A 20063-nucleotide genomic window follows, 5' to 3' on the forward strand; every position below is an offset into this window, starting at 1 on the left:
ACAAATTTTGAAATATTGGGAACAAATTTTACAAACCGACAAAAATTTTGAAGTAAAAAAAAATATTAAATTGTTTAGTCTTTTTTCCAAAATATGTATTTAGCTGTTTTTTGTCGTTCGAAAAACCCGTAAAAATGCGCCCAGCATAGCAAACACCCCATTAATGTCAGAATGTAATTTTGGAAAGGTTATTTTAAATCATTTTTGGAAATAGCGTCACCAACATTAGTATTTTTTCCTGATTTTTAATTTTTTAACTATTTATTCATGTCATCCAAGAAATTTGTGACGTGGTTTGAAAATATTACTGTCTGTAATTTTTATAAAACACTAATAACGCTTAAATTAAAACAACAAGTTAATGACGTGATCTCAGAAATTAAAAAATATTTTTGTAATAATAAAAAATATGTACTAGTGTCACGACAAAACAACCTTAGAACTAATTTATTGCCTGTATAGGTTATTTAAAAAACAAACTTTGAGAAACACAAACACACAAATTTAAAACTCTACAGGGAAACGAACTTTTTCCCCGGAACGTGTTCGTTAATTGTAACAATATTTAAAATTATGAAACCCGCAATCTCGTTGCCGTATTCCTTTTTTCCACATAAAATTTTATTTCCCCTCGGTACATACATAAATTACCGTCAAACCAACCAAACCCAATCCTTGTATCCAGCAACCGGAACTCCACACCCCTCCCCAAAAAACCGATAGATTTTATTAATGTCCTTTGTCCCGCTTCGAAAACTCTCAAGTATTAAACCCAAGCACTCTCCATACAAGCATCGCTCCCGAAGGCTACATTATATCGAAGCTGGAACCATCCACTCATGGCGCTATTAAATTCGCCTTCCGACTCCGGAATGCATCGATATTATTATCTAACGTAATTATTTAACAACAATAAAGGGCATCGCCGGAATTCCATCGCAACAATGCAAATAACGGCGCAACAAGTACGCAGTGGTGTTTCATTACCATTACTCATTAGTCAACATTGTTCCTCCCTTTTTTCACAGGACCATTAATCTTTTGCTTGACCGGGTTTCTCCGAGGGATGGAAACGGACAAATAAGTGGAAACGTGCACGGAAGGATAATAATTTTTTTCGGGAGTTAAATCTCGACGAGGGCCGAAGGACGTGACTCATTATCGTTTTAATTTTTTATTGTCGAGAAATCGGGTTGTAACGTCGTACGTACCGGCGATCCTAATCTTCGTTCATTTTTGAATAACAAATTATGGATATTTTTCTAAATTATCGTCAGAAAATTTATTAAAAAATTTATACCTAGAGAAGGATCTCTTGACATCTCACGATGTTAAAAGAGAATATTTTAAATTAGAAATTTCAGTGGGTTTCATTTTCGCCTTGTAATACTTCTCTGACAACATTTCCGAAAGAATCGGTACGAAATGCGAATTTTGAAACTTTCAAAAAATTTCGATATTTCAAGGGTCGATTCCGGAAAAACGGTTGCAGTTATCAAAGAAACGAGACCGGAAGTGAGTCCTAGAGCTCGAAATCGACAAGGAAATGTAGTTAGTTAAGTTTCGAAAATGGCAAAAATTGGCCGAAATTTGTAGAATGAGGGACCATTGGAAAAATTTCACTTTTCAAAAAGTTGTCTAGAAATTGCGAAAAAATTCAGGGATGTAGATCTCGACATCCTGATTCCAAAAATATAGCGTGTTGAAGGTTACGAAGCAACATTTTTGAAAGGATCGCTACGAAATGAAAATTTTTGAAAATTTCTGAATATTTCAATATTTCAACGGTCGATTCCGGAAAAACGGTTGGAGTTATGAAATAAACGAGACCGGAAGTGAGTTCTAGAGCTCGAGATCTACAAGAAAATGTATTTAGTTGAGTTTCGAAAATGTGAAAATTTGGCCGAGATTTGAAAAAATTTCACTCTAAAGAAAAGTTGCCTAAAAATTGCGGAAAAATTCAGGGACGTAGATCTCTACATGCTGATTCGAAAAATATAGCATTTTGATGGTCACGAAGAGACATTTTCGAAAGAATCGCTATGAAACGCGAATTTTTGAAATTTTCTGAAAGTTTCGATATTTCAGCTGTCGATTCTGGAAAAACGGTTGCACTGATCAAAGAAGCGATGCCGGAAGTGAGTTCTAGTGCTCGAAATCTACAAGAAAATGTATTTAGTTAAATTTCGAAAATGTCAAAAAGTGGCCGAAATTAGAATTTTTCGAATCTTTAGAATCTCCAATCTCTAGAATTTCTCGAATGTTTAGAATCTCTAGAACCTTTAGAAATTTTGAAATTTCTAGAATCTTTAGAATCTTTAGATTTGTTGGAACCGCTAGACTCTAATATTTATTATTTCTTGGAATCTTTAAATTTTGGACATCTCCAGAATCTCTAGAATTTTTGAATTTCTAGAATTTTTCGAATCTATAGGAGCCTTTAGGAACCTGTGGAATTTTCAGCATCTCCAGAACCTCTAGAAGATCTAAAACCCCTAGAATCTTTAGAATCTCTAGATGTTTTGGAATTTCTAGAAATTCTTGAATGTTCAGTATTTCCACAATTTCTAGAACCTCTCGAATGTCTAAAACCTCTAGAATCTTCATAACCTCCACAATTTCCAGAACTTTTGGAATGTCTAAAACCTCTAGAAACTTTAGAATCTCCAAAATTTCTAGAAATTTTAAAGCACCTAAAGTTTCTAGAATTTCTGGAAATTTTGTAGTTTCCAGAATTCTTCGATTCTTTGTAATCTCCAGAATCTAGCATATCCAGAATTTCCAGGACTTCTAGAACCTCTAAAACACCTAGAACCTTAAGAATCTCTAGAATTTCTAGAATTTGTCGAATCTTTAGAATCCCTAGAACCCCTAGAAATTTTAAAATTTCTAGAATCTTTAGAATCTGTAGATTTGTTGGAACCGCTAGACTGTAATATTTAGTATTTCTTGGAATCCTTAAAATTTTTGACATCTCCAGAATCTCTTGAATCTCTAGAATTTTTGAATTTCTCGAATTTTTCGAATTTTTAGGAATCTGTAAAATTTTCAGCATCTCCAGAACCTCTAGAAGATCTAAAACCCCTAGAATCTTTAGAATCTCTAGATGTTTTAGAATTTCCAGAATTTCTGGAATTTCTAGAATTTCTCGAATCTTTAGAATCTCTAGAAACTTTAAAATCTCCAGAATCTCTAGAGTCTCTAGAATTTTTGGAATTTCTAGAATTTTTCGAATCTTTAGGAGCCTTTAAGAATCTGTAAAATTTTCAGCAACCCGAGAAACTCTAGAATCTTTAGAATCTCTACAAGTTTTGGGATGTCTAGAATCTCTTGAATCTTCAGGATCTCTATAATTTCCAGAACCTCTCAAATGTTTGAAACATCTAGAATCGTTAGAATCTCCAAAATTTCTAGAATTCTTCTAATCTTTGGAATCTTAAGAATCTTTAGCATTTCCAGAATTTCCAGAACTTCTAGAATCTCTAAAACCTCTATAATCCTTAGAATCTCTAAAACTGCTGGAAATGCTGGACTCTAAAACTTTGTAGTTCTTAGAGTCTTTAGAATCTCCAGAATTTCTAGAATTTCCCGGATCTTTAGAATCTCCAATCTCAAGAATTGCTGGAACCGGCACATTCCAAAATTTTAGAATTCTAGGAAGTTCCAGAATTTTTGGAATTTCTACAATTTCGCGAATCTTAAGACTCTCTAGAATCTTTAAATCCTTAGACTCGCTAGAATCTTTAAAAAATGATTGCAGTTATCAAAGAAACGAGTCCCAAAGTGAGTTCTAGAGCTGGAAATGTACAAGAAAATGTAGTTAGCTAAGTTTCGAAAATGTCAAAAATTGGCCGAAATTTGAAGAAGGGGGGACCATTGGAAAAATTTCACTTTTCAAAAAGTTGTCTAAAAATTGTGGAAAAATTCAGGGACGTAGATCTCCACATTCTGATTCCAAAAATATAGCATTTCGATGGTTACTGAGCAACATTTTCGAAATAATCGGTACGAAATATGAATTTTTGAAATTTTCAAACAATTTCGATATTTCAACGGTCGATTCCGGAAAAACGGTTGGAGTTATCAAAGAAACGAGACCGAAAGTGAGTTTAGAGCTCGAGATCTACAAGAAAATATAATTAGTTGAGTTTCGAAAATGTGAAAATTTGGCCCAGATTTGTAGAAGGGGGGACCATTGAAAAAATTTCAAGGGATCTCTAAACTTGTATAATATCTACAATTTCTAGAATCTTAAGAAATTCTAAAATGTTTGGAATTTCTAGAATTTTTGAATTTTCAGCATTTCTACATTTTCCAGAACCTCTCGAATGTCTAAAACCTCTAGAATCCTTAGAATCTCCAAAATTTCTAGAACTTCTAAAACATGTAAAATTTATAAATTCTCTTGAATTTTTGGACTGTCTAGAATTCTTCGCATATTTGGAATCTCCAGAATCTTTAGCATTTCCAAAATTTCTAGAACTGCTGGAAAAGCTGGACTCTAAAATTTTGTATTTCTTGGAGTCTTTAGAATCTCCAAAATTTCTAGAATTTCTCGAATTTTTCAATTTCTAGAAATGCTGGAACCGCTAGTCCTTAAAACTTTAGAATTCTTGGAATTTATTGAATCTTTGGAATCTCTAGAATCTTTAGGATATCCAGATGCTCTAGAATCTCTAAAACGTCTACAATTTTTGAAATTTGTAGAATCTTTAGTGTCTGTGGTATTGTTTGAACCGCTAAACTCTAACATTTAGTATCCTTTGGAATTCCTAGCATTCTTCGAATCTTTAGAAACCCTAGAATCTGCAGAATCTTCAACTTCTCCAGCACCTCTAGAATCTCTAAAAGCTCTAGAATTTTTAGACTCTGTTGAATTTTTGGAATTTCTATAATGTCTTGAATCTTCAGCATCTCCATAATTTCCACAACCTCTTGAATGTCTAAAATCTCTAGACTCTATAGAATCTCCAAAATTTCTATAACTTTTAAAATATCTAAAATTTCTGGAATGTCTGAAATTTTTGGAATATCTAGAATACTTCGAATCTTTGGAATCTCCAGAAACTTTAACATTTCCAGAATTTCCAGGATTTCTACAATCTCTAAAACCTCTAGAGCCTTTAGAATCTTTAGAATCTCTAGAACTGCTGGAAAAGCTGGACTTTAAAACTTCGTTTTTCTTAGAGACTTTAGAATCTCTAGAATTTCTAGAATTTCTCGGATATTTAGAATCTCCAATCTCTAGAATTGCTGGAACCGCTAGACTATAAAATTTAGTATTTCTTGGAATATTTTAAATTATCTACCATCTTCAGAATCTCTACAATCTCTAGATTCTTTGGAATTTCTAGAATGTTTCGAATCTTTAGCATCTCCACAATTTCCACAACCTGTCAGATGTCGAAAACCTCTAAAATCTTTAGAACCTCCAAAATTTCTAGAACTTTTAAAACATAAAATTTCTAGAATCTCTGGAAATTCTGGAATTTCTAGAATTCTTCGAATCTTTGGAATCTCCAGAATCTTTAGCATTTCCAAAATTTCCGGAACTCCTAGAATCCCTAGAACTACTGGAAAAACTGGACTCTAAATCTTTGTAATTCACGGAGGCTTTGGAATCTCTAGAATTTCTCGAATCTTTAGAATCTCAAATCTCTAGGATTGCCGGAACCGGTAGACTCTAAAGTTACAGAATTTTTGTAATTTCCATAATTTCTGGAACTTCTAGAATTTCTAGAAGCTTTAGACTCTCTAGAAACTTTAGGATCTCCAGAAGCTCTAGAATCTCTAAAATCCCTGGAATGTTTGAAATTTCTAGAATGTTTAGAATATGTGGAATTGTTGTAACCGCTAGATTCTAAAATTTAATGTTTCTTGGAATCTTTAAAATCTTTCATATCTCCAGTATCCCTCGAATCGCTAAATTTTTTTGTAATTTCTAGAATCTTTCCAATCTTTAGAAGCCCTAGAATCTGTGGAATCTTGAACATCTTCAAAACCTCTAGAATCTCTAAAACCTCTGAAATCTTTAGATTCTCTAGAATTTTTGGAATTTCTAGGATTTCTTGAATCTTCAGCATCTCCACAATTTCCAGAATATCTCGAAAGTCTAAAACCTTTAGAATCTAGAGAATCTCCAAAATTTCTAAAAACTCTTCGAATCTTTGGAATCTCCAGAATTTTTAGTATTTCCAGATTTTTCAGGACTTCTAGAATCTCTAAAATATCTAGAGCGCCTAGAATCTTTAAAAATTTTTGAAATTTTCGCATTTCTAGAATTTTTTGACTCTCTAGGAGCCCTAGAATCTGTAGAATTTTCAGCATATCCAGAAGCTCTAGGATCTCTAAGATCTCCAGAATCTTTAAAATCTCTAGAATTTTTTTAATTTCTTGAAGTTCTTGAAACTTCAGCGCCTCTACATTTTCGAGAAATTCTCGAATGTCTAAAATCTCTAGAATCTTTAGAATCTTCAAAATTTCTAAAAGTTTGAAAACATCTAAAATTTATAGAATATTTGGAATTATTCAGATTTCTAGAATTCTTCGAATCTTTGGAATCTCCAAAGTCTTTAGCATTTCCAGAATTTTCAGAACTTCTAGAATCTCTAGAACTGCTGGAAAAACTGAACTCTAAAACTTTGTGTTTCTTGAAGTCCTTAGAAACTCTAGAATTTCTAGAATTTCGCGAATCTTTAGAATATCCGATCTCTAGAATTGCAGAAACCGGTGGACTCTAAAACTTTAGAATTTCTAGAAACCTTAGGATTTCCAGAAGTTCTAGAATCACTAAAACATCTAAAATTTTTGAAATTTATAGAATTATTTATTAGACTATGCCATTATTAAAACCGATAGAATTTAAAATTTAGTATTTCTTGGAATCTATAGAGTAACATCTCCAGAATCTCTAGAATCTCTAGAATTTTTGGAATTTTGGAATTTCTAGAATCTTCTGAATCTTTAGAAGCCCTAGAATCTGTAGAACTCTCAACATCTCGAGAACGTCTAAAATCTCTAAAAACCCTAGAACCTTTAGAATCTCCAGTTTTTGGAATTTCTAGAATTTCTTGAATCTTCAGCATATCCACAATTTCCAGAACGTCTCGATTGTCTAAAACCTCTAGCATCTTTAGATTCTCCAAAATTTCTAGAACCAAAATATAGCGTTTTGATACTAACGGAGCAATATTTTCGAAAAATTCGGTGTGAAATGCGAATTTTTCGAAATTAAAAAAAATTGCGATATTTCAATGGACGATTCTGGAAAAACATTTTGATTTATGGAATTTTTCAAATTCTTGATTTATCAAGATTTCTATTGTTTCGGTGTTTCGATTGTTCAAATTCACAATTTATAGATTTTTTTATTTTAAATTTATCAGTTTTTCATTTTTTTAAATTTATATTTTTTCAATTTTTTAATTTGAAACTTTTCGACTTTGGGTTGTTTCGATTTCCCGATTTTCGATTTTTCTACTGACATTACGATTTTTCGATGTTTCACTTTTTCAGTTAAAAATTCATAAATTGAAAAATAATAAATAAAAATGGAAAATTCTGAAAAGTGGAAAACTGAAAAATGGAAAATTTTAAAGTCTAACAATTAAAAACTGAAAAAATCCAAACTGAAAAATTCGCAAAATTTAAAGTGTTGAATAATTCAGAAAATTAAATTTGAAAAAGCCGGAAATCTAAAAATCGAAAAGTAAAATACAAATATTAAATCGAAAAATCGAGCTGTCAAGAAATCGCAAAATTAAAAAATTGAGAAATATCAAAAAATCTTTAAAAAAATTGAAACGCTAAAATATTGAAATATAAAAAAATCGGGAACTTGAAAAAAAAAATGCAGATTTTGAACAGAATAGCCAAAAGAAAGTAAAATAAGTCGAAAAAGTGCAAAAAATGATCAAAAGTAAGTATGGAAATAATTCCAGTTGATTGTACAGTTCTCAAGATTATTAACCATTTCCACACATTCTAGCCACCTTGTATATCTTTCATGCATTTGCCTCCACCCCAAATGAAGAGACATTCGCCCCAGAATCCGCTCTATATGCATGACAATGCCGACCCGGAGAAAGGACACTCTCACCCCTTTGATTTATACCGCTTTCGGCTGATCTGGCAATCCCGGAAATCTGATAACGGAACGGTTGGCTGCAGAGGGTGTATCCGTCTTTACTCGAGGGTTGTAACCCAAATCAACGCTTGTTGCTTTTTTAATTTGGACGCGCCGATAAGCTGAGTAAACAGTATCGATTGATGGGCGCTTTTTTTAATTAAAATGTGGACGGATGGGGGGGCCGGAATCGCGCGGTACGGTGATAAATTATTGTTCGGACGTGGGGATGGGGCGTTTTATTGACAAAAATGTCAAAAACACAAGATCTGCTCGGTATGAAAATCCTTTCGAGAGAGGGCTGATTCAGGTGCGGGATTTGGCGCGTACCTTGCGATGTATAAAGAGGGATCAGGGGTGGTGGAAACATATCGGGGAATATACACACGGGGGAGTTTTTTGCGGGGAGGGGGGAGGAAGCGGGAAATGGAGAAAATGGGGTGGTTTTCAGAGGTGTGTAAATGGGGTCCAAAAGTAATTCAATACTTTAACAATTACTTTTTGCATTTTGAAAAATTTGATGAAGAGACAATTTTAAATATTTGTTGTATAGGTGCATTAATTTTTCCAACATCCAAACTACATCTACCAATGATAATGATAAATAATAGCCTAATAAATTGTTCTAGATTGTTAATTTATAAGCGCGTATAAATATGTATTTAAACGATTTAATAATTGATATTTATGATTAATAAATAATGTAAATATAAATAATAAATTTAAATTTTATACTCCTACTTTATTAAAAAAAATTGTTTTTAGTAATTGTCAAGCGTATACAAGTACTTTTGTTTATCTGTAGTTTAACGATACAAACATCTTTCTTTTAACTTATTAAGAAAAAAATCGCTGAATCAAATTTTATGATTTGTCGAAGATACTATGAATTATTTAAAACAAGAATGAATAAACTACAATCTCTAGAATTTCTGGAATCTTTACAAGAAATTTCAGGAACCTCTGGAATATCTGAAATCTCTAGAATCTTTAGAATCTTTGAATCTGCAGAATCTGTGAACTGGTTAAAATCGCTACACACTAAAATTTATACAATCTCTAGAATCTCTAGGATTTATAAATTCTATGGGATCTTTAAAACATTTGGAATGTCTGGAATCTTTAGAACCTCTAGAATTTTTAGAATCTCCAGGAAAGTTAGAATCGCTACAATCTAAAAATTGTACCGTCTGTAGAAAATTTAGAATCTTTTCGATTGCTGGAACCGCTAGAATCTCTCCAATCTCTATAATATTTAAAACTTTTAGAATCTCAAGCGTTTCTACACTTTTTGAAATTCCTAGAATTTCTTGAATCTTTAGCATCTCCTCAATTCCCAGAACCTCCCGAATGTCTAAAACCTCTAGCACCTCTAGAATCTTTAGAATCTCTAGAACTGCTGGAAAAGCTGGACTCTAAACTTCGTATTTCTTGGAGACTTAATAATTTCTAGAATTTATGGAATTTCTAGAATTTCTTGAATTTTCAGCATCTCCACAATTTCCAGAACCTCTCGAATGTCTAAAACCTCTAGAATCTTTAGAGTCTCCAAAATTTCTAGAATTTTTAAAACATCTTAAATTTCTGGAATCTCTGGAATTTTTGGAATTTCTAGAATTTCTCGAATCTTTAGAATGTTTAACATTATTAGAAATCCAGAAGCTCTAGAATCTCTAAAATCTCTAGAAATTTTGAAATTTCTAGAATATTTAGCATCTGTGGAATTGTTGGTATTGCTAGACTCGAATATTTAGTATTTCTTGGAATCTTTTGAATCTATAACACCTCCAGAATCTCTAGCCTCTAGAATTTTTGGAATTTCTAGAATTTGTCGAATCTTCAAAAGCCCTAGAATCTGCAGAATTTTCAGCATCTCTAAAACCTCTCGAATCTGGGTAACTTCTAGAATCTTTAGAATCTCTCGAATTTTTGGAATTTCTAGAATTTCTTGAATCTTTAGCATCTTCACAATTTCTAGAACCTCTCGAGTGTCTAAAACATCTAAAATTTATATAGAATCTTTGGAATTTTTAGAATTTCCGAAATCCTTCGAATATTTGAAATCTCCAGAGTCTGGCATTTCCAGAATTTCCACAACTTTCAAAATATCTAGCATCTTTAGAATCTCCAGAACTGTTGGAAAATCTAGACTCTAAAACTTTTTATATATTAGTCTTTCGAATTCCTAGAATTTCTGGAATCTTTAGAATCTTCAATTTCTAGAACTGCTGGAACCGGTAGACTCTAAATCTTTAGAATCTATGGAATTGTTGGAACCGCTAGTCTCTAACATTTAGTATTTCTTGAAATACTTAGAATCTTTAACATCTCCAGAATCTCTAGAGTCTCTTGAATATTTGAGATTTCTAGAAATTTTCGAATTTTTAGAAGCACTAAAATCTGTAGAACAACATCTTCAGAACCTCCAGAATTTCTAAAACCTCTATAATCTTTAGGTTTTCTATAATTTTTGGAATTTTTTGAATTTCTTGAAGCTCTCGAGTGTCTAAAACCTCTAGAATCTTTAAGATCGCGAATATTTCTAGGATTTATAAAATATCTAAAAATTTCTAAATTCTCTGGAATTTTTGGAATTTCTAGAATTCTTCGAAACTTTGGAATCTCCAAAATCTTTAACATTTCCAGAATTACTAGAACTTCTAGAATCTCTAAAACCTCTAGAACCTCTAGAATCTTTAGAATTTTTGCAATTTCTAGAATTTCTTGAATCTTCAGCATCGCCACAATTTCCAGAACCTTTCGAATGTCTGAAACCTCTAGAATCTTTGTAATTGCTAGAATTTCTAGAATTGTTAACACATCTAAAATTTCTAGAATCTTTGGAAAATCTCCAGAGTCTTTAGCATTTCCAGAATTTCCAGAACTTCTAGAATCTCTAACACCTTTAGAACCTCTAGAACCTTTAGAATTTCTAGAACTGTTAGAAAAGCTGGACTCTGAAATTTTGTAGTTCATGGACTCTTTAGAATCTCTAGAATTTATGGAATTTCTCGAATCTTTAGAATGTCAAATCTTTAGAATTGCAGCAACCGGTAGACTCTAAAACTTTAGAATCAATGGAATTGTTGGAACCGCTAGACTCTAACTTTAGTATTTCTTGAAATCTTTAGAATTTTTAACATGTCCAGAATCTCTAGAGTCTCTTGAATATTTGAGATTTCTAGAATTTTTCAAATTTTTAGAAGCACTAGAATTCGTAGAACAACATCTTCAGAACCTCCAGAATTTCTAAAACCTCTATAATCTTTAGGTTTTCTGTAATTTTTTCAACTTTTTGAATTTCTTGAAACTTCAGCATCTCCACAATTTCCAGGACCTCTCGAGTGTCTAAAACCTCTAGAATCTTTAGTATCTCGAATATTTCTAGGATTTAAAAACATCTAAAAATTTCTAGATTCTCTGGAATTTTTAGAATTTCTAGAATTCTTCTAATCTTTGAAATCTCCAAAATCTTTAACATTTCCAGAATTTCTTGAATCTTCAGCATCGCCACAATTTCTAGAAACTTTGGAATGTCGAAAACCTATAGAATCTTTGAAATTTCTAGAATTCTTCAAATCTTTGGAAAATCTCCAGAGCCTTTAGCATTTCCAGAATTTCCAAAACTTCTAAAATCTCTAAAACCTCTAGAACCTCTAGAATCTTTAGAATCTCTAGAACTGCTGGCAAAGCTGAACTCTAAAATTTTGTAGTTCTTGGACTCTTTAGAATCTCTAGAATTTATGGAATTTCTCGAATCTTTAGAATGTCCAATCTCTAGAATTGCAGGAACCGGTAGACTCTAAAACTGTAGAATACTTGGAATTTTCAGAATTTTTGGAATTTCTAGAATTTCTCGATTCTTTAGAATCTCCAGAAGCTCTATAATCTCTAAAACCTCCGGAATTTTTGAAATTTTAAGAATCTTTAAAATTTGTGAATTTGCTGGAACCGCTAGAGTCTAATATTTAATATTTCTTGGAATCTTTAGAATCTTTAACATATCCAGAATCTCTAGAGTCTCTAGAATTTTTGGAATTTCTAGAATTTTTGGAATCTTCAGAAGCCCTAGAATCTGTAGAATCTTCAACATTTTCAGAACCTCTAGAATCTCTAAAACCTCTAGAATTTTTGAGGTTCTCTAGGATATTTCGAATTTAGAGAATTTCTTGAATCTACAGCAACTCCACAATTTCTAGAACTGATAAAACATCTAAAATTTCTAGAATCTCTGGATTTTTGGAATTTCTAGAATTCGTCGAATCTTTAAAATCTCCAGAATCTTTAGCATTTCCAGAGTTTCCATAACTTTTACAATCTCTAAAACCTCTAGAGCCTCTAGAATCTTTAGAATATCTTCAACTGCTAGATAAGCTGGACGCTAAAGCTTTATATGTCTTGGAGTCTTTAGAATCTCCATAATCTCTAGAATTGCTCTAATCTTTAGAATCTTCAATCTCTAGAAATGCTGGAAGCGGTAGACCCTAAAACTTTAGAATGTTTGGAATTTCTAGAATTTCTCGAATCTTTAGAATCTCTAGAACCTCTGGTATCTTTAGAATCTCTAGAACTATTGGAAAAACTGGACTCTAAAATTTGGTAGTTCTCGGAGACTTTGGAATTTCTAGAATTTCTCGAATTTATAGAATTTCTGAAATTTTTCAACAATCTCTAGAATTGTTGGAACCGCGCGACTCTAAAACTTTCGAATTTTTGGAAATTCCATAATTTTTGGCATTTCCATAATTTTTGGCTTTTCTAGTACTTCTCGAATCTTTAGAATCTCTAGAAACTTTATAATCTCCAGAAGCTCTAGAATCTGCAGAATCTTCAACATCTACCTCTAGAATCTCTAGAATCTTTAGAATCTAGAATATTTTTAGAACTGATAAAACATCCAAAATTTCTAGAATCTCTGGATTTTTGGAATTTTTAGAATTCTTCGAATCTTTAAAATCTCCAGAATCTTTAGCATTTCCAGAATTTCCAGAACATTTACAATCTCTAAAACCTCTAGAGCCTCTAGAATCTTTAGAATTTCTGCAACTGCTGGATAAGCTGGACGCTAAAACTTTATATTTCTTGGAGTCTTGTCCAGAATTTCTAGAATTTCTCGAATCTTAACAATCTTCAATCTCCAGAAATGTTGGAACGGGTAGACCCTAAAACTTTAGAATGCTTGGAATTTCAAGAATTTCTCGAATCTTTAGAACCTCTAGAATCTTTAGGATCTCCAGAAGCTCTAGAATCTCTAAACCCTCAACAGTTTTTGAAATTTCTAGAATCTTTAGAATCTCCAAAATTTCTAGAACTTTTAAAACATCTAAAATTTCTAGAATCTCTGTATTTTTTGGAATTTCTAGAATTCTTCGAATCTTTGGAATCTCCAGAATCTTTAGCATTTCCAGAATTTCCAGAACTTTTACAATCTCTAAAACCTCAAGAGCCTCTAGATTCTTTAGAATCTACAACTGCCGGATAAGCTGGACGCTAAAACTTTATATTTCTTGGAGTTTTTAGAATCTCCAGAATTTCTAGAATTTCTCGAATCTTTACAATCTTCAATCTCTAGAAATGGTGGCACCGGTACACCCTAAAACTTTAGAATGCTTGGAATTTCAAGAATTTCTCGAATCTTTAGAACCTCTAGAACCTCTAGTATCTTTAGAATCTCTAGAACTATTGGAAAAACTGGACTCTAAAACTTGGTAGTTCTCGGAGAGTTTGGAATCTCTAGAATTTCTCGAATTTCTAGAATTTCTGAAATTTTTAGAATCTTCAATCTCTAGAATTGCTGGAACCGGAAACTCTAAAACTTTCGAACTTTTGGAATTCTAGAATTTCTCGAATCTTTAGAACCTCTAGAATATTTAGGCTCTCCAGAAGCTCTCTATAATTTTTAAAATTTCTAGAATCTTTAGAGTCTGTGGAATTGTTGGAACCGCTAGACTCTAATATTTAGTATTTCTTGGAATTGCTAGAATTTTTCGAATCTTCATCATCTCCAGCACGTCTAGAATCCCCAAAACCTCTATAATCTTTAGAATCTGTAGAATTTTTGGAATTTCTAGAATTTCTTAAATCTTCAGCATCTTCACAATTTCCAGAACTTCTCAAATGTCTAAAACCTCTAGAATTTTTAGAACTCTTAAAACATCTAAAATTTTCTAGATTCTCTGGAATTTTTGGATATCTTAGAATTTTTGGAATCTCCAAAATCTTTGGCATTTCCAAAATTTTCGGAACTTCTAGAATTTCTAAAACCTCTAGAACCTCTAGAATTTTTAGAATCTCAATAACTACTGGAAAAGCTGGACTCTACAACTTTATAGTTCTAGTCTTTGGAATTTCTAGAATTTGTCGCGTTTTTAGAATCTCCAATCTCTAGAATTGCTGGAACCGGTAGACTCTAAAACTTTCGAATTCTTGGAATTTCCAGAATTTTTAGAATTTCTAGAATTTCTAGAATTTCTAGAATATTTCTATATACTTAGAAGCTATAGAATCTCTAAAATCTCTAGAATTTTTTAAAATTCTACAATCTTTGCAATCTGTGGAATTGTTGGAACCGCCAGACTCTAAAATTTAGTATTTCTTGGAATCTTTAGAAGCCCTAGAATCTGTAGAAACTTCAACATCTCCAGAACCTCTAGAATCTCTAGAATTAATAATGATAACTATTTTAGTTGATATTTATGATTAATAAATAATACAAATATAAATAAACGTAATGAAATTTTATAATTTATTTAAAAAAAATATTCTTGAATAATTCTCAAGCGTCCACTTGATATAATTATGACGGACACCCTAACAGCGTCAAAATAACAAGAAACTGTGTCAACTCCTACAATTGCAGACCTTTTTTTCGACCCTACAGGGACCCTCTCGAAAAATAATTCCATTGCGACTCACAATTAGCGGACTCGGACATGTCTGGGTCAACGTAAAAACCTAATCTACTATATTTCTCGCAGATGGAACCAAGAGACACAATTAGTATCGATTCCGTCCCGATACTCAAAGAATACTTCGAGAACACAACAGATAACGAATTCAGGCCCATCCAAGTCGGACGAAGAAATAACTCCCTCTAACTTAAACCAACAGACTTTATTATGAACTCTAATCAGGCAACCTTTTAACCCACAAACTTCTTTCACGTCGTTGTTTATAGTACAAATAATCCGAAAGAAACTTCTCTTAGCTATTTTATTTCACAAATTATTTTCGCATCGCGAACTCGCGAATAATCAACTCTCCGCTACGCCGTTATCATGGTATGCAAATTTCGCCCGAACAAATCGCAGTTTCAGATGCGCTCGCTTCCCGGATTAATGGAAAGTGGCTCTTTAGCCCGGTATGCGAATTACCGATTGAATTCGACTCGAGTGCTTGCCATCGTCGTCTTCCGACAACCGAGACGTGCAAAAGTTTTAAAAATGTATGATTGCGCTGTGCGCACTCGACACGTGACGGTTGAGAAATTTCGAGAAATTAATTTTACAACGTAATGAATATTCCGCTCGAGTGAACGTTTATTTTAATGAATCCGAATGCTGGAGTATTAATTTTAACGAGTGGCTGGTGTTCGGTAGGATTGAAAAAATGTATTAGCTTTAACGAAGCAATGGTAAAAAAGAAATAAGCTCACGAGAGAGATTTTTATTTCCTGGGGGTAAGTTAAAGAAGTGCTATTTATTGTATTTCGAAAATTTCGATTTCTATGAAAAATAATATTATAACCCACATCTTAGAAAATTCTTTAAAAGATATGTCAAAATATTTTTTAAGACCTCTAAATTTTCAGTGTTTAGAATTTTTGAAAATTACAGAAGCCTACAGTAACCTTTATAAAATTGTTATTGAAGATTCTGGACTCTGAATTTATAATTTTTATCTAGTTGAGGCATATACAAAAAGAAAAACAATTTTTGGACTTTTTAAAAAATCCATTACTTCAAATTAATACAGATATTTCAGCAAAACGTCATAATCTAAAATTTATTAAAAATCGGAAAATGATTTCGTGAACTTTGAAATATGCTAAAATCGTTATTTTTGAAAACCTGAAACAAAACTGAAAATTAGAATTATTGAAATCTTCAATTTTTCATTTGATTTTGTTTCTTCAATTTTTCGATTTACAATTTTTTGAGTTCTCAAGTTTAAATTTTTCAGTTATTCATTTTCCAACTTTTGAATTTTTCAGTTTTTAGATTTTGCAGATTTTCGATTCGAGTTTCTCGAGTTTTCAATTTTTTGCTTCGGATTTTATTTTTTTAATTATTCGGTTTTTCAATGATTCTAGTTGCTAATTTCTTGTTTTTTCAATTTTAATTTTTTCAAATTTTAGTTTCTTTGTTTTTTAGATTTCTGATACTCGAGTTTCAATTTTCAGTTCTTCTATTTTTCTATTTTAAAATTTTTCATTTGTTCAAATTTTCATTTCGATTTTTTATTTTTTTTTATATTTTTTTCAATTATTCATTTCTTTAATTTTCCGATTAGCAGTTTTTCAATTTTTCATTTTTCTTGTTCCTTCAATTTTTCGATTTGCAATTTTTCTTTTTGGATTTTTATTTTCTTAATTTGTTTCAATTTTTTGGTTTTTAACTATTTCACTTATTTCAACATTTCAGTTATTCGGTTTTTCAATGTTTCGATTTTTGGATTTTCCCATTTTTTGATGTTTCGATTTTCCACTTTTGGCATTTTTCAATTTGTCTCTTGAAAATGAAAATTTTGAAAAACCTAAGAATTGGAAATCAAAAACTTGAAAAATTGAAGAAAAGAAAAATTTAAAAATCGGAATACTCCAAAATCGAGAAAACGAAGTATTGTATAATCGAAATGTTGAAAATTAAAGAAATTGGAAAATCAGATAACAGGGAAATTCAATAACAACAAAATTGAAAAATTTAAAAATTGGAAAACTGAGGAACTGAAAAATCAAAGATTGAAAATTTGAAATATTGAATAAATGAAAAATTATAAAATCGAAAGCAATATTGAACAAAAGGGAAACAAAAAACAAAAATTGTGATATAAAATCGACAAAACGAATTTGAAAAATTGAGGGAACGAAAAATTCGAAAATTGTTAAATTCAAAAATTCCAAACCGAAAAATTGAAAAATTTGGAAATCGAGACATTGAAACATTGAAAAAATTAAAATTGAAAAAACAAAAAATTATGAAACCGAAATTTTGAAAAATTAAAAAAAGAAGAAACGAAATTGTGGTATCAAAAAATTGGTCTTTCCATTTTTCGAATTTTCCATTTTAGATGTATCATTTTTTCGTTTTTTTATATTTTTAATTTTTCAACTTTTCAGTTTTTATATTTTTTCATTTATTCCATTTTTCTATTTTGTCGATTTTTAATTTTTTAGATTTTCAATATCTCCTTAAAAATTTTTAAAATTTTTGTGTTACACCTTTTTTTTGTTCCAGTTTCTCGATTATTTTAGTTTTTTCTTCTTTAGAGTTTTTCGATTGATTAATCCTTTTCGATTTTTGAATTTCCCGAATTTTAGTTTTTCTTTTCAATTTTTCGTTTCTTCAGTTCTTCGATTTGCAATTTTTCGTTTTGTTTCACTTTTTCGATTTCTCATTTTTTTCGGATTTTTTAGGTTTTCGTTTTTTAATGTTTCAATTGTTCAGTTTTCCTGTTTTTTAATTTTTCAAATCAAAAAAATTGAAAAACTGCGAAATTGTAAAATTGAAAAATAAAAAAACGAAAAAGTATAAATTGAAAACTTTGAAAAATCTAAAAGCTGGAAGTCAAGAATTGGAAAAATTGAAAAAGGGAAAAATAAAAATCGAGGAACTGAAAAATAAAAAAATGAAAAATTGTAATATTGCAAAATTACCAAATTAAAAAAATTCCAAATCGAAAAATTGAAAAATTTGGAAGTAGAAAAATTGAAAAAATTGAAAAAATTGTACTTGAAAAAACGAAAAATTATGAAATCAAAACATTGAAAAATGTCAAAACTATGATATCAAAAATTGCAAAATATAAAAAAAGGAAAAGCAAAAAAAATTGGTCGAAGGTAAATAAGCCCAGATTTTCCAAAAAATTGTAAGATTTGATCTTTCCATTTTGTGACTTTAGCGTTCTAGATTTTTCATTTTTTCATTATTATCCCGTTTTTATTTAATTCTTGATGTTTGGAGTTCTCAATTTTTCGATTTTTTGATGTTTGGATTTCTCGATTTTTCAATTTTTGTATTTATCGATTTTTTTCCTTTTCAATTTTTAAATTTTTTCGATTTGTTGATAATTTCATATTTCAATTTCCCGATGTTTCAGTTCAGTATTGGGATTTTACAATTTTCAATTCAAAAATTCCAAACCGGAAAATTGGAAAATTTGAAAATCGAACCATTGAAGAACTATGAAACCGAAATTTTGAAACATCAAAAAATTGAAAAATGAAAGATAAAGAAAAATTGTATCAAAAATTTCAAACCTAAAAATTGAAAAATTTGGAAATCGAGACATTGAAAAACTGAAAAAATTAAAGTTGAGAAAACAAAAAACTGTGAATCCGAAATTTTGAAAAATCAAAAATAAGAAAAACGAAAAAGTGTGACATCAAAAAATTGATCGAAGGTGAATAAATCCAGATTTAAAAAAAAATTTGCTTTGATCTGTCCATTTTTCGAATTTTCCGATTTAGATGTTCATTTTTCATTTTTTCGTTTTTTTAAATTTTTGATTTTTGGACTTTCCGATTTTATTTTTTAATGTTTTGATTTCTCAAACATGGGTTAACCGAGCAATCAACATTGTAAAATTCAAAAATTGGAAAACTGAGGAATTGAAAAATCAAAGATTGAAAATAGGAAAAATTGAATAAACGAAAAAGATAACATCTGAAGAAACAAGGAAATGGAAAATCAAAAAATTGTGATATAAAATCTACATAAAGAAAATGAAACAAAAATCGGGAAAATGAAAAATAAAATTCAAAAACCGAAAAAAGAAAAATTGTAATTTGAAATATTTCAAAATTGAAAAATTCCAATTCGAAAAATTGAAAAATTTGGAAATAAAAACATTGAAAAACTGAATAAATTAAAGTTAAAAAAACAAAAAATTATGAAACGGAAATTTTGAAAAATGGAAGAAAATAAAAAAACAAGATGTTTTTAAATTTTAGATTCTTCGACTTCTCTCAATTTTTTTTTAACGATTTTTTCATTTTGAATTTTTCAATTTTTAATTTTTCATTTGAAATTTCATGTTGCAATTATTGGTTTTTTCTATTTTTCGGCTTTTTAATTTGTAGATTTTTGGATTTTACCATTTTTCGAGGTTCCCATTTTTCAGTTTTTCGAGGTTTCAGCTTTGGGATTTTTCAATTTGTCTTTTTAAAATGACAACTATGAATAACCTAAGAAATGGAAATCAAGAATTTGAAAAATTTCGATTTTAAAAATCGAAAGAAACACTAAAAAATAAGAAAATAAAAAACGAAAAATCGATAAATTGAAAAATTCCTAATCGAAAAATTGAAAAAACTGTAAGTCGAGAAATTGAAAAAAACTGAAAAAATTAGAGTCGACAAAACAAAAAATTATGAAATCGAAACATTGACAAATGGAAAAATTGAAAAACGAAAGAAAATGAATAAAGAAAAATCACGACAACAAAAATTGCTAAATCAAAGGAAAAGGAAAAAAGAAAAATTTTTCGACATTCCTCTCATTTCAGATTTTTAATTTATTCATGTTCTCAATTTTTCGATTTTTTGATGGCTCGATTTCACGACTTTTCAATTTTTCTATTTATCGATTTTCTTCATTTTGAATTTTTCATTTTTTTCGATTTGTCCATAATTTTATATTTGACTTTCCCGATGTTTCAGTTTTTCAATTATTCGATTTTTCTCATTTCTCGGTTGTTCGATTTTTCGGCTTTTCAATTT

General features: G+C 30.4%; 1 protein-coding gene across 5 annotated transcripts in view; it reads left to right on the top strand.

The window, feature by feature from the left end:
* The window catches only part of LOC135140472 (synaptotagmin-7), a 905289-nt gene that overhangs the window by 490321 nt on the left and 394905 nt on the right, over window positions 1-20063 (top strand). The window lies entirely within an intron of this gene.

Source organism: Zophobas morio, unplaced genomic scaffold (genome assembly GCF_036711695.1).
Source record: "Zophobas morio isolate AGI-343-1 ecotype UQ-CSIRO unplaced genomic scaffold, CSIRO_AGI_Zmor_V1 ptg000040l, whole genome shotgun sequence".
Lineage (NCBI taxonomy): Eukaryota > Metazoa > Arthropoda > Insecta > Coleoptera > Tenebrionidae > Zophobas > Zophobas morio.